At 36.2% G+C, this 14,523-nt stretch overlaps 1 protein-coding gene across 41 annotated transcripts in view; it reads right to left on the bottom strand.

Moving 5' to 3' along the window:
- The window catches only part of KCNMA1 (potassium calcium-activated channel subfamily M alpha 1), a 526,550-nt gene that overhangs the window by 279,718 nt on the left and 232,309 nt on the right, over positions 1 to 14,523 (bottom strand). The gene's annotated exons all lie outside the window — the stretch shown is intronic.

Raw genomic sequence — 14,523 nt, 5'->3', positions numbered from 1 at the left:
AAGCCAATGCAATTTTCTGTTCTACTGGCTCCCAAAGATTCTCTAATGTTGTGGGAAGATTTAGTTTCACATCCTACCCAAAATAGGTCTGCATCTACACAGGACAGCATAACTGAAATTTCTGCACTCAAATTTTGGCTTGAGGAATCATGAAGTACACAATAGTTTGTGTACCCATTGCGACTTAGATTTCCGATATCCTTACTGTAGGTTTCTGTCTCTTGAACAATGCCATCCACTGGGTAATTTGGAATCTGAAAACATGAACGCAATAAGCTATTTTTTGTATCTTAGAATGCAATTCTTCCGGAAGAAATCAGAGAAGATTTGTGTCTGCTGCACTGAGGATGAGAAACAGATGGAAAATTATGTCTCCTGCAACTCATCTGATCTGCTAGTCTACAGAATCAAACTAAAGTGTCCCTTAGTCTTCTGGCATGCACATCTCAAGTAGCTGCTTAGAAGTAATGACCCTTAAAATAAACCCAGAGAACTGATCACTCAGGATTGGGTAAACCAGGGTACTAACTAAGGGAACATGCAGCTCCTCAAACTGCCATTTAAAATACAACTTCTTAGGTCAGAAGTGGCTAAAATTTAAGACACTATCTAAACAACTGCATGTGTGAAATAAACTAGTGGTGTCATTCCAGTTCTGACTGAGCAGATTTATTAATCTGTATGAATACCATAACGAATGAATACTACCACCACTATGGCTACTTTTGTTGACAATCTCAACTGTTCCAGCAACAGATGAGCACCGAAACAAAAATTTCTTCATTCAATACAGGCTTCAGACCTTTTACTGAAGCTGCCGTATTAGGAAGGAGGCTGACAGTCATAGCACAAGCAGTACAAGGGAACACGCAATGTGTTAATTCTAAGTAGACTTACTGAAACAGCAATGTAGAAGTTTCTCTACTCTCAGCTATCACTCAATGCTGTAATGGCAGTATCTGAAGCAAGGTATAATTATAATTATATAACCAAACTCTGGAGCTCTGCAGGGCCAAAATCAAACATGCACATATTTTCCAATAAAAGAAAGAAACTTATTAATTTCTTAATATTATGTAATCACTACAACTTGTTTAAAAAATTCTATTTCACTGAAAGTTTAAATTAATTTTTCATTCCTTTTAGATCCTGCTTACCATAACTTTTTGCTTTGTGAATGTCTGAGAAAGAGTATTTTGCCTGAGTACAAGTACCTGTTGTCTTATCTGACGCACTATCACCCAAATCAGTGAGATTTGTCTGTCAAATTCAAGGACTGAAGCATAAAACTCTTCAAATAACGTTTTTACTACCCAAGTCTAATATAATGTTAGCATCTAGAGTTTGAATCTTCTTTCATTAAACTATATTATTGATCAGATGTATATAGGTATTGCAAGGTGAAATAAGCTGTTAAATCCATACCAACTGGTAAGAGTCTCACCATCTCATAAGAAACTAATGTGGTGAATAGAACTTGTGGATTGTCACCTGGCAATACATCCCAAATTATGATTAGCAGTAATCCCAAGGCCTGTTTTTCTCTGAATTAAGTTACTGGGAATCAAATTGATTGTGCACACCCTGCCCCACCCCTTGCAGTATTCCAAGCCACACACAATCACAGTTTGGATCTGAATCAAATCTGCTCTGTTGTCTAGCTCTAGATTATTTATTATCAATACATTTCAAGAGAAGTCTTTATATATTTTTTTTTAAAAAAACAGAGTTAACCAAGGGGCTGAGGGTTCTGGGAATACAGTGCTTACATTTTTGGTGAAATTTTTGATTTGACCCAAACCAGTTTTAAACACAGCTATTCAATCTTACATGGCTAAAAGTCAAGTTATTAATGGTGAAGTTTTAGCCTACATTCTGTGGAATCATTTCTATACTAACAGCACCATCAAAACTAGTATTAAATACAGGTATCTCCTTAAAAAACCAAATCAAAACGAAAACTAAGCAAACAACTCAACCAACAACCAAAACCAACAATCCCTAAAACCCCCAAAACCATAACAGATAGACCCTATAGCAGGAGTTATAAGCTGAAGAATGCCAAAATGACCATTTAATGCTGATAATGAAATTTGAGAAACTAAACCTGTAATCTGTTTGGGACTCTATGACACTCTTCTCATTCTTTCAAGTTTTGCAAAGTACACAAGTAAAGCTGGAATTTTATTTTCCATTTCACATTCAAGTCTTAGGTCACAACATTCAATCATTGCCTACTAGTCAAAGCAGTCCTCTAGAACAAAACCAACATAACTGTATACCAGCCTTACATTTTAGTTATATCCAGTCCCTTAATCATCACCATTGTGCTGCTTAAATAATGTTATATAGGTTCTAGCTAAGATCTTCCAAGACACATAAGGAGTTTAAATGTTCTATGACAATTCACATAACTGCCACTAAAATGCAAATACATACATTTTGCAAGAAGCTCCAGATTCCCATGCTACACCAAACAGTGAGATATGTATGCAAAACTACACCTCCTCTACTGTAATACATAACTGTTTTTAAATCAAGGTTTGTTTTCTCTTCTACTGCCCCCAAACGCATACCTAACATTACAGTTCATAATGTCCCCAAAAATCACAGAAAGGGCATCAAAAGACAGTGGAATCTTAAACTCCATTTTTATCCTGCTAGCAGAGAAACATGTTTTTCCTTTGCTAAGTGACAGAGGTATTGAGCTAAACTTGAATACATCAAGTGTGTGGAAAAAGCAGGGCCTGAATCAATCAGGTTAGAGTTATATTAAAATTTTAAAAAAGAAAATTAATATCTTTCCATGCTATATAAACACATTTCACAGAGTCTCAGATGCAAGTTTTTTGCTGCACTCACATCTAAAAAAGCTGAATGCAGCCTGGTTATTCAGACTCAGGGAGACAACTATTGAGTTTAGGTCTAGATTCAGATGACAGCCTTTGCTAGACTGTCATGGGAGGTAACACCTATTTTGGGTAACTTACAATGCTTGAAGAGAGGTATGAACATAGACAGACTGATACCCCAAGTTCACAGCAACTAGAATCTAAGGGAGGAAAAAAAGCATATGTGAATTATTGCCTTTTTTGTTAACTAGGCCACAGGGAGAAGCTCGCTTGCTCTGTTTATTGTTCCAATGCACTTGGCACAACACTGCAATTGCTACACATCTATTATAACTTCTCTCTGTCTGGAAGAAAAGAATCTTTTAATTTATAATAACTTACTGTTTGTTTAAGATTGAGAAATGTGAAGTCGTATGCTAGCAGCTACACTGACTAAGCGCTTAGCATCAAGTTAAAAATAAACACCAATCTGATTAAAGGAAAGAGAGGGAAAAACACGGAATAGTTGATGCATATCCTTAAATCTTTCCTAAAAAAAAAATATCCAGCCACAGAGTTCAACAGAAGTGTACAATGACTTTTTGAGGCAAGACTCAGAGAAACTGCAGATGAAATCCACTTAAAACTGGAAAAATGTTTTGCTCTCCACTGCTAGCAAGGTGCTCCAGAAGAGCTTTGACTGCTCTGTTGCAGTCAAACTGCAGTCAAACTTTATGCATCCACATTAAGGACAGAAAAGAAAAAAACAAAACAACCCCCCCCCCCCAAACACAAACCCAGAAACAAAAACAAAACAAAGCAAAAAACCCCAACACCTGGAAATTTTAATAAACGTGTAGCAACATAATAAAACTGCAGGGAAAGTATAGGTATTGAGAAAATACTATCAGAATTAAGCCATAATAACCATAAAGGGGATCAGCAAACCTTCCAGGACTATGTAACAAAAGGATGATACTGATAATCCAACGGGTGGCATTGTTTCCCCTACAACTGCATTGAACTAATGTCCTGGTATTATTGAAGAAACATGGGAAAATGGAAAGGCTGTTCATGTTAGAGGATGGCTACAGTTAATACATCCACAACAATGAGTAATGTAAGGACTCTAGAGCAGGAGCTTCAATCTCTCATTAGCCTGTAACGTCTGAATGTTCTGTGGAACACAAAACAGAACTTACTTAAGTTTCAAAGGCAAGTTCTTGCCTATAAAATATTGAACTATCCAAACAACATTAATACAAAATAGCATAGAACTCAAGAGGTAAAGCAGGAAATAAAAAAGGAATAGTTGTCTATTGTTACAGTCCTCTCAACATTAAGTACTAAAATAAGAAGTACACAGTGAAAAGAAAAAACTTTCAGGAATCCTGTAAGCCCTAACACTTCAGGGCACCAGAGTCCATATTTGTTATCCGATGACAATCTGTTGTGTATTGTTCTTCAGAAATGTCTGCCTGAAACTCTTATTATTCTAAGGTTAAATTTTTCAACCCCAAGTGAACTGTACTGCTTAAAATATATTAAGTTGTTCAATTATTAATATGTTTAGAATTTCACTTAATTTTAATTTCTATATCCATACAGTAAATTCTGTTAATGAGCTAGTCAGCTTTTTTATATGATGCTTTAAAATAAAGCTCTATTAGCTTTTATATTTCAAATTACTTAAAGAGAATACAAATTATTTCTTATGACCACAAAGTTACATCCTCAAGGATCTACTAATTTTGGAACACTAAAGTTTGCATTAGTAAGATGTCAATAGCCTGAGGTTTTGACCTAATTTGAATGAAAATTTACATGCTTTAAACATAAAAACCAAACTTCCTTTAACCATAAAAATGGAAATCAATTGTATTTCTTTTGTAGACAAAGAGAATATACTTGTCTGGATTTGTTAGGAATGAAAACCTGCATTTTGAAGGACACACCAGCTGCAAGTTACATTCCAGAAGTAGGAATTACTTAATCCTTGCTTGGCAATCCCAGTATTAATTTGCAGACTCTAGGATATGCACCAGCATCTGTGCAATTATTGCAGTTTAACAAAAATAAGACTTGAGCAAGTCTAGACCACAGACGAGTCAAAATGGCTTACTTAATTGATGTCTCATTAACTGATACCCTATATGCAAACAACAAAATTCAGAAAGCATTCCATGTAGGCAAAGCCATAAGTGGTAAGAAATTATGCACTGCAGCTGATATAAACAGCTGAGCAATTAATATCTCTTAGGTTACTATAAATACAAATTAAGTAAGTGCTATTTACTATAATGCAATATAGATTCTTGCTCTAAAAATCAGTGTTCTCCACTAATTTTTTTTGGTAGCACTTACTTCACTAAGATGTTTTTATTAATATTACCTTTGGACATATCACAGTGAACTAAAGCAGCTGCATGATGTTAAATTATACAATTCTTATTAGTTCATCCAACAAAAATGGTCTTCCTAACTTTGTCATTTGTCAAGACAAATAAAATGTTATATATATTTTTATAGCAATCAATAGTAAATTGTTGTTTAGAGACTTTTTTCACACTATACGCCGATACTCAGGAATAAAGCAGGATTGAGGATCTCTGAAATCTATCAGCAGGACCTAGTACCATGCTCTGGATGCAGCTGTACACTGACTTTTCTCTGGGCTTAAACACATTGTCCTGTCTCCAGTCTTTCTGCCTCTGCTTCTTTATCTGGTCCCTCCCAGGCCAACGTATAACTAAAACGATGAAGGCAAAAGTACAAAATACCCACCATCTACTCTATGAAGTCATGAATTCCTGGGGGCTATTAGAAGGTCATTCTAACTCGTTCAGATTTGTGAAATCAAATTTCTTATTGATGAAATGCTCTTTTACTATCTTCCAGAACAACTGCATACTATGCCAGCTTCTCTTTAAAGAAAACTATCTAACCACATGCCAGTAGTAGTGAGCCACCTTACAAGAGCAAACCAGGAAATGCAAACAAATGAGGGCTGAAGTGGGTGAATAGGAGGAGAAAGACAAAGTGATAAAATAATGAAAAGACAAAATAAGATTCCAGCTTGTTTCTACCAGCAATACATAATAAATGAAAAGTTCAAACAAGGCTTCTAAGAAACTGGGAAATTTCCTGTCGTTTACCTTTTATTCACAAATATAGGGAAACAGATTTTGCAGTTAATATACTCTCTGTGTAAGAGCCATGCTTGATGGAACATAATACTATGAAGAAGCAGCAGCGATATATGCACTGGTTCTCGTGCAAGTACAGGCAAAGTGCAAATTCTACATTCAGTACCTGCTGTTGATGACAGGATATATGCTAACAGCTATGAATCTTAAGGGATGTGTCTGCTGGGTAGCGTGCTAGCTAGTAAATTTGTCTTGGTGACTTATTGATCCTGCCATTTTGCATGCAGGAGAGGCGGGTGGTGCAGGGAAAAGAACAAAACAAAACAAAAAAAAACAACCAAAAAAACCCAAACCACACACTTCTACTATTTCTTCCATGCTTTGAATGTCAGCTAGGATTTAACATCCAATTCTAGAAGGAACTAAGCACCAAGCTAGACAGTGAGCAACGCAATCTTTCAGGGAAGTCAGAAAAGTTCAAGAGGACACAAGTTTGAAGAGCCTTTACTAACTCTTAGTTTTGAGCCTGAAGCAATTAAAGTACTAATTCCAAACTTTGCAACTTTGATAGCCACATTAAAAACTTCTCAGAAACCCAGACCTGAAAATGTTTGCATGCAAGTTATTTCCTTTCAATTACATTTTCTGCTTTTTTATTTTGTTTACTTTTATGATACAAGGAGTTAACTAAAAAGTTAATTACCTATTAAATTCTACAGTAACTAAATTAGTCACCAACATGCATTAAAAATAGTACTGAAAACTTTGGCAGCTTCACGAGGTTCTTTGCTATATAAATTTTCCCCTTCAGCAAAGCTCATCTAGACTTACTGTTTACCAAGGAAAGTCAAAGTTTATCCAAAAGAGGAGGTGAAGGGAAGTGAGAAATGACTATTTGATAAACCAATAGGCAGTAAGGTCTCAGTGAACTTCTCTAGCAAAATTCATAGCAAGGATTTCATTTTAAAAATAAAAAGCAGCAGTAAAGTGGGTCAGCATGAGCTCTGGATGATGATCATGAGCAATCAGAAAACTTGGTTATTACCTGTAGTTCTGCCACTCATGTGGTGTGTGACCTAAAGCATATTACTTGACCTCTCCAGGCTTCTGATTCTCCCTCTTGCTTTCATTTGGCAAGGATACTGCATGTCAACAGCTGTCTTTCATTACAGGTGTTTGTAAAGGATCTAGCACAGCTGAGACCTCTACTGCTGCCACAGTAGTAATAAAAAGCCTGAGTAGGACACTATGTAACAGTGTCAGCACTATCTATGAGAGTAAAGGGACTTTACTTATTAAAGGGTTTTATTTAAACAGAAAGGCATCAATATCTCTAAGATAAACTTCTTGTTTATCTTTCTGGAATTACATTTTTGGTCCCATTAAGCCACTACCCAGTATAGTAGGATTTAATTCATTATTGAAACTAAAATTATGTATCAATTGTAAATATATCTTGAAAAATACAGTTCATATTTAATGCATCTCTTTTTACTGACTTGTGTAATAGTGATAAGAAATATAGAAACAAAATTGCTGGGACAGAAAACAGATACAGCAGATACAGAAGAGTTACTAAAATTAGCCATATATTCAGTTTCCACATACTGCACTTACGCATCAGAACAGTAATTCGAGTATTATCTGACAGGTACAGGTAAGATGCACGGTAAAGGCCTGAATCACTGTGAGCTTGCCTAACTATTCATAACTGTAGTAAGTAATTAAAATAACAGGTCACTGGGAGTAGAGTATGTCAGACATCTCTGAATAAAACCACACAAAACAGAATTAGCAAATTCAGCCCGTCTGCCATCAGCTGCATTTTATTCTCTCTCCAGTAAAAGATCCAACTTACATACACTTTAACAGACTACCTCTCATTTGAGCAGATTACTTGAAAGAAAGAAGTTTTTCTTATTAAAGGGATGCCGTGGGATCAAAATTTAGAAATCATTAGAGTAAACATCAGACTCAGGAACATGAAAAGTCAAAGCAGGAAATAAACCAAAGAAAATTAGTATCTTAATGTACTTTTGTTTTCCACATATATTCCCAATCTCATTTGAGGAAGAATTTTAAAAAAGGAAATATCTTTGCTATGTCCTGTTCTGTACATGCTTCTAATATATGTTAGTATTTCAGCTTTATTTTTCTTTCCTTATACAAAGTAATTTTTTTCCTCAACTTTCCACTAACACATTAACAATAAAGTGAAAATTTCTGTTCAATCCATAAATTTGAGAAGACTGAGATTTTTTAATTAGTGAAAAAACACAAAACAAAAAGTCCCATCTGTTAATCGTGCCCCGTAGCTTGAAGGTAATTAGGTTTGCTGGGAGAGTGCCTGGCAATATGACCAATTAAAGTGCATACAACTTTTCCAATTCAGTATTTAATTTCATTAGTCAAAAAAGAGCAGTACTTTCTATCACAATGTGCCCTTTCCTAGAGCTAAATGCATAGCATTATATGTATGTAAATATGCATGTGTGTGCATAGATATTTTTTTTTTCCCCCACCAACCTAAAAGGTCCTTCCTCCTGATTACCTAGCAGTCATCCAAATCACCTCCCATTAAGGTCAACAAAATAAAATCACTTTTTGTATATTGCTAAAAGCATAACTCACACTGATTTCCAGTGGATGCATGACTGGCTCTACAGTCACACTGAGCAAAAGATTTATGTTGGTAACAGTTATCTACAAACTATTCTTCCAGTTGTCACTGTTCTCATTTTCAAGCTCCTCATAGTCTGACCGTAGATAAGGGCCATCAGTGAGCATACTGGAATGTCATTTTAGAGAAATGAGTGACTGACCTGTCAAACAATCAAATCATGCTAACTGAAAAGCAAACAAGCTCAAGTGCAAAACTGCACAAAGACAAAAGAATCCAGCTCTACAGCATGGTCCCCTTCCCATATACAACACAGCAGGAGAGTAGCACTCATAATGATGATTATTCACAGTCCCATCCCCAGTGCTAGGCCTGGGGAAAGCCTCTGCTTATTGTGTCATGCTCTGAAATGCAGTATATGGTAATTGGGGGCGGGGGTGGGGTGGGGTGGGGTGTTTCTATGTTCCTATGTTTCAGTTGTGACTGAAGGCTTTTTATCTCCAGATGAAGAATTGGAACCAAGTAACCTCACCCCACCTCTGGATGAAGAAAGTTATTGAGGTAAGTGAGATGAAGAAGCAAGCAAAGACTCTTGCACTTTCTGGTATAGTGCCTACACAAAAAAATCTCCACCTGTGCATGGAACATCTTGAAAAGCACAAAAATGCACTAACTTATGGAAAGAATAAAAGAGACAAGATATTACCCCCAAATCATAACCAGAATCTGTATAATTAATTTAGAAAAAAACTAACTGTGTCTTTCAAATGTTGAAATTGGAAACATATTTCTGGAGATAAGCGTTTTGGTTAAAAAGACACTAGCAAGTGCTCTCAGGAATGAATAAAGTTGCAAATTTGGACCTTCTGAGAATTTAGGCCTGATCCAGCAATCCATAGTGTGTTGTTGCAATATTATACATATTAACACTGCTGCTAAAGGAACTTCAAGATTTATTGCCGTGTCATAAGAAATTACTAAAAGGAATTACATTTCTTTGTGAATGGATCACTTCAAGGATTACATTTAATGAAATTATTTACCTTACACTTTCAAATTAATGCTAGATTGTATGGCAGACAAAAGGAATCCTCACAGCCCTCAGTCATTTGGACATTAGAGTCTGACATGCAACCTATACAACAGTAATGTCAATAAATGTTGAAAGAGGAATTAGAAAAGGACTAATTAAAAGTGGTTACTTCCTCTTGCTAAGGTGTTATGATTGAATGGGTTGGGTAAGTTCATTCACTCAGATTTGCTGTTACTATTCTTAAATTTTCAAATAGCAGAATTCTACAAACACAGAAACAATTACCTCCCTTTTCAATTGTTTAGGTTCTTAGTCACAAGAACTCATGCATACAGCAAAGGGGAATGCAGCTGTGAAAGTATTCTCTGAAGAAATGGAAAGCTCTTGGCTTCAGTAAAGCCTAGTGAAATTTCATTCAAGAAAAAGACTGAATGAAGAAGAAATGGTCAATTCATTCAGCATACAAAAAAAGCATTTGAATGCTTATCAAGGAATGTACTTTAAAACAGTATATAAACAAGACAGTCTTCAGAACGGAAAAGAATCACTGCTAAATGCATCTGATTAACTGCAAAACCAGTTTTCTGCTGCAGTACTCAACACAACACCTCTCATCTTCCATTTAACATTACCTAATGTGGTGGGTTTTTTCTTCAATCTTTTGTAATATAAAGATAATTTCCAGAATTGTAGTATTTCCACTTCCATTTCCAGAACAAACATAGAGTATAATAATTGCTGATACCTGCAAATGAATGAAGCCTTGTATTCATTGGTCAAGTTCTACTGTAAGTCTAGGAAAATCCATAGCTGTTTCACAGACATCTAAAGAGAGGTAGCCATCAACAACATGACTTTTTAATAGGGACCACTATACCTTTAGAGACTTGCATGAGGATTTTAACGAGCTCACTGTACCTCAAGTCACATTGTCTACTCTATGATTAGGCATAGCTTACTGTCAACGACATCAGAAGCTTTCTTACGGCAACTAAATGAAATTTCAAACACTGGACATCAATGAACAAAATCGATGTGAGGAAACCATGCCAAATAGGAAGGAGGAAAACTATTGCTGATGGAGTTAAACAACATAATATTTTTGAAAATCACCTTTGTAAGCATGTTTTTCCCTCCTTTTTCTCTGGCATTGTTTGTCCTTCAGTCATTTTGCCAAAATTGATAGCTTTGACTGATAGCCACAGGAAAACATCTCTCATACCAATCTGCTTTGAAGTTGGAAAAACTGACTTTTTTGATCATTAGGAATAAATCTAAACCTACTTAATCACCCAGCTTTATATGAGAATTTGTGAATACAAAAAGCTGCCTTTAATTAGCATACAAAACTATAGAGAGCGCAAGTCTGAGCAGTGACTGTAAATTGTAGCACTGACTAAATTTTAGTCATTTTACAGACTTAAGATGTCATAATTCTATACAAGAGCATATACCTCAACTTGCCTGAAAACAGGAAATAAAACCAGCATAATACTTTTCCAAGTGCTACTTCAAAATATAATTCTAATCAGAACTCTCAATTTCCCATAGCAATATAAATATAGACAGTGTGAGCTCTTTTGTTTTTAGACTAATTTGGACTGAGAAGCCTGTCAATTAATTCTTTGACACAGTCATTAATCATGAGATACGAGACCTCTACGTAATAATAAAATTTACCAATTTCACTGGAGCAGCTAAACCTAAAGTAGACAAATGTTCAGGGTAGTAGTTATCTTGGTTTATGGAGAAGCATTCACCCATGGTAAGAAAGCCATTTTGACGGGCTTTGGAAGTAAACTGAACAAATGTTCATATAGTGGTTTCTGCTCCTTTAAAAACCATAAGCATAAATTTTCCTTTTATCTTATGTAAAATCTGTGCAAGTATAGTTATATGCTACTACAGGTGAAATCTTGATTCACAATTTGGTGCAAGGCTTCACTGCTACACAGAGGTTCCTTCACAATTTGGTATTTCAGAGAAAGGCACAGAAGTCTTTGATACCATCAATTACAAGCACTGGCAATTTCCATATTGTAATCATCAAGGAAATGCTTATGGTATGTTGTGAGTATTGTTAATCTGGAATTATGATTCAACATCATGTACCAAATTATGAGAAATTCACATGAGGTGTGAAGTGGAATCAATGATTTGCAACTATCAAAGACCAATGCAGAAAACAAATGACATAGCAAGCAGTGATGCAGACAATGATGTAGCAAGCAAAGGTAAAAAGTTATTTTTACACAACAAACCCTTACTTGTGGTAAGTATTTTTTCTATTTTTTTAGGGGTAGGATGGAAAGATCAGTTTCTCTGTAAGGATACAAAGACTGATTTATTCAGCAAACTTGCTTCCTGCAGATGAGTTTTCCTGTGTTGCTATGTGGCTACAATTCTAAAACTGAAAGCTTTTTTATGAGCCTTTTTAATGCAGTTTGACAATAAAATTATATAGTCATATGACTAAAGGCTCGCAGAACCAACTTCCAGTGTAACTCTCTCTAATAGTCTTGTTTATTACCCTTGCTTTTAAAAAACATACATCAGTGACCACTAAATCTGGCCTTGAAACCAACTGTTACCTCAGCTGACCTCCTCTCTTGCTAGTGACAACACTATGTCAAGCCCTTTAATTTTCACCCTCTGGTGGTGTGGCTTTTGTTGTTCTTTTTACATAACATGAAGGGTTTAATTCAAAGATAACTTTTCAAAGTCACCCCTTCTTCTGGGTCTATAGTCTTTGCATCTTTACCTGGCTTTGCCAGCCTGCGGTATCTCCCATCAGTATCCTTATTCTTCTTATAGACACCCTCTTGAGGGTGGAGACCTAGAAAATTGCCTGTCTTCCTCCATGGTTTATATGGTCCCTTGTGAAGGTCTAAGACTGTAAGACTCTTGAGTTTCATTCTGGAGTGGTCTTATTCACACACATGAAAAACAGAGGATGGAGAATGAGGAACACAGAACTTCAGCTTATGTTCTGTCTCATAAGTGTCAGCTGGTACATAATTTTTCCCCTTTTCTGCATGCTTCCTTCAGCCTGGCTATATTCTCTTTCTGAGAAGCTACAAGAGTATTTATGCTGAAAACCACCAAAAACCAAAATTGGACAAACCACCAGGTAATCAGAAGGTTTTGGCCTATCCATTTATAAGAGATATTGCTGCAACTGCATGTCTTTATGTTAGTATGCAGTTTTAGTTCACATTTTAAAATATTACGGAATGGGCAGAAGTTGAAAGTACATATTGGGTTTTAAGGATTTTTTTTTTTTTTAAGTGTTGCAAGAAAAGATATTATATCTTACATGAACTACACAAAATCTAGCAGCAAACTTCATGAAAGACAAAGGGTTTTTCTCTGAATGAGTAGTGCAGAATCTGGCTGAGATTCTGGCCAGGTAAATGATGCCATTGAAGTATAAACCCTCTTCCTTTTTTTTTTTTTTTAATGTGCTTTTCTTCCCTCCCTCCTGAAACTCTACTTACTATTGATCTCCTATACAGATTCAGTCCTATGTTGCTTTATTAAAAAAATGTTTTATTTTAAAATAGGTCACCTTTCTGGAATCTATTCTAGAGCAGAAAATTTGAAAGTGACATGTGAGTAAATTACCTTTTTAACACATGCTTTTTAGATGTAACAACAGTTTAAGTCTTTAGTCTGGGATGAGAAGTTTCTCTCTCCCAGCTGTAGGCCCAGCTCCTTTCCCTCCATTGTGCTGCATCACTAGACCCACTTCCCTGATGCTCAGCCTCCCCTAAAGACACTGCTGTTCTCCTCTTTTAGTGAAGAGTGAAGGAAAATGTGGCACTGAAAGAGAAGGAGCACCAGCAGTGGGTGGGCTATTTGTTTTTGTATCAAACCAAAATCCCATCAACCCCTGGGCTCTGCTAATGACCTCCCCCCTCCACTGAACCAGCTCACTGTACATACACCCCCCTGCACAAGACCAAAAAGTGGAAAAAATCAAGAAGAGAATCAAATGTAGTCCGATGACACTTAAAAAACACTTATACCAAATCTGCAGATGAGAAATATTTATAATCTGGTGATGACGCTGCACAAGAACAAACACTGCGAGGTCCTAATATTAACAAATAATTTGTTTTCTCAACAGATTGGCTGACATGCTTCCTTTCTGACTCCTAGACAGAGCTGGAAGAAAGAGCTTTCAGCATTCGTAATTTCAAACATTAAATTAAATTAAAATTCCTTTTGCTGATTGCCTAAAACCTCAGAATGCCTCTCTGATCAAAATAATCTTACGACAAAGACCTGTGTAAAAGTGTGCCAAGGCAACTGAACACTGCTGACTCAGAAAGGAAGTCCACCTACTGATTCATTAACATGACTGCCAGCAGCACTGATGCATTCCTTGGAGATCTCTTGTTTAAGCAGCTTCTCAGTTCATAGTTGAGTTTCTTATCATGCTTCCAGGTATATTGAACACCAGGAAGACCAAACACACATCCCTACCTGCTTACATACCTGACTTTAAAGCTGCAGCTTTTTCTTAACTACAAGAGCCTTAGTAGGATGTCACTAATAACAAGAACATGCTGCAGGGCTATTCCATGATGTAAAACATGGCCAGGAGGACAGGCTGTTGTGAATGAGTAAAGCCTTAGTTAGAATGGGTGACACATACAGTTTGCACTAACAAGGCAACCCTGAGACAGGCGCTCTGCCACTGACCGTGGAGTTATAAGCTGAACATTAATAAAGCAAGCTGTCTTATTTTTGTTCTAGTTCCTTGGTGGATTAGAAGCAAATGACCACTGTACTGAATATATAGAGCACCTGTTTAGATTGTGTTAATTCTGACCACTTTACATATTTTCCCAGAACAAAGTCCTTTGTGTGATTCAACAGAACTTAAGC

This window comes from Harpia harpyja, chromosome 10, assembly GCF_026419915.1.
Source record: "Harpia harpyja isolate bHarHar1 chromosome 10, bHarHar1 primary haplotype, whole genome shotgun sequence".
Taxonomy (NCBI): Eukaryota; Metazoa; Chordata; class Aves; order Accipitriformes; family Accipitridae; genus Harpia; species Harpia harpyja.
This window is presented reverse-complemented; position numbering and strand designations above follow the sequence as displayed.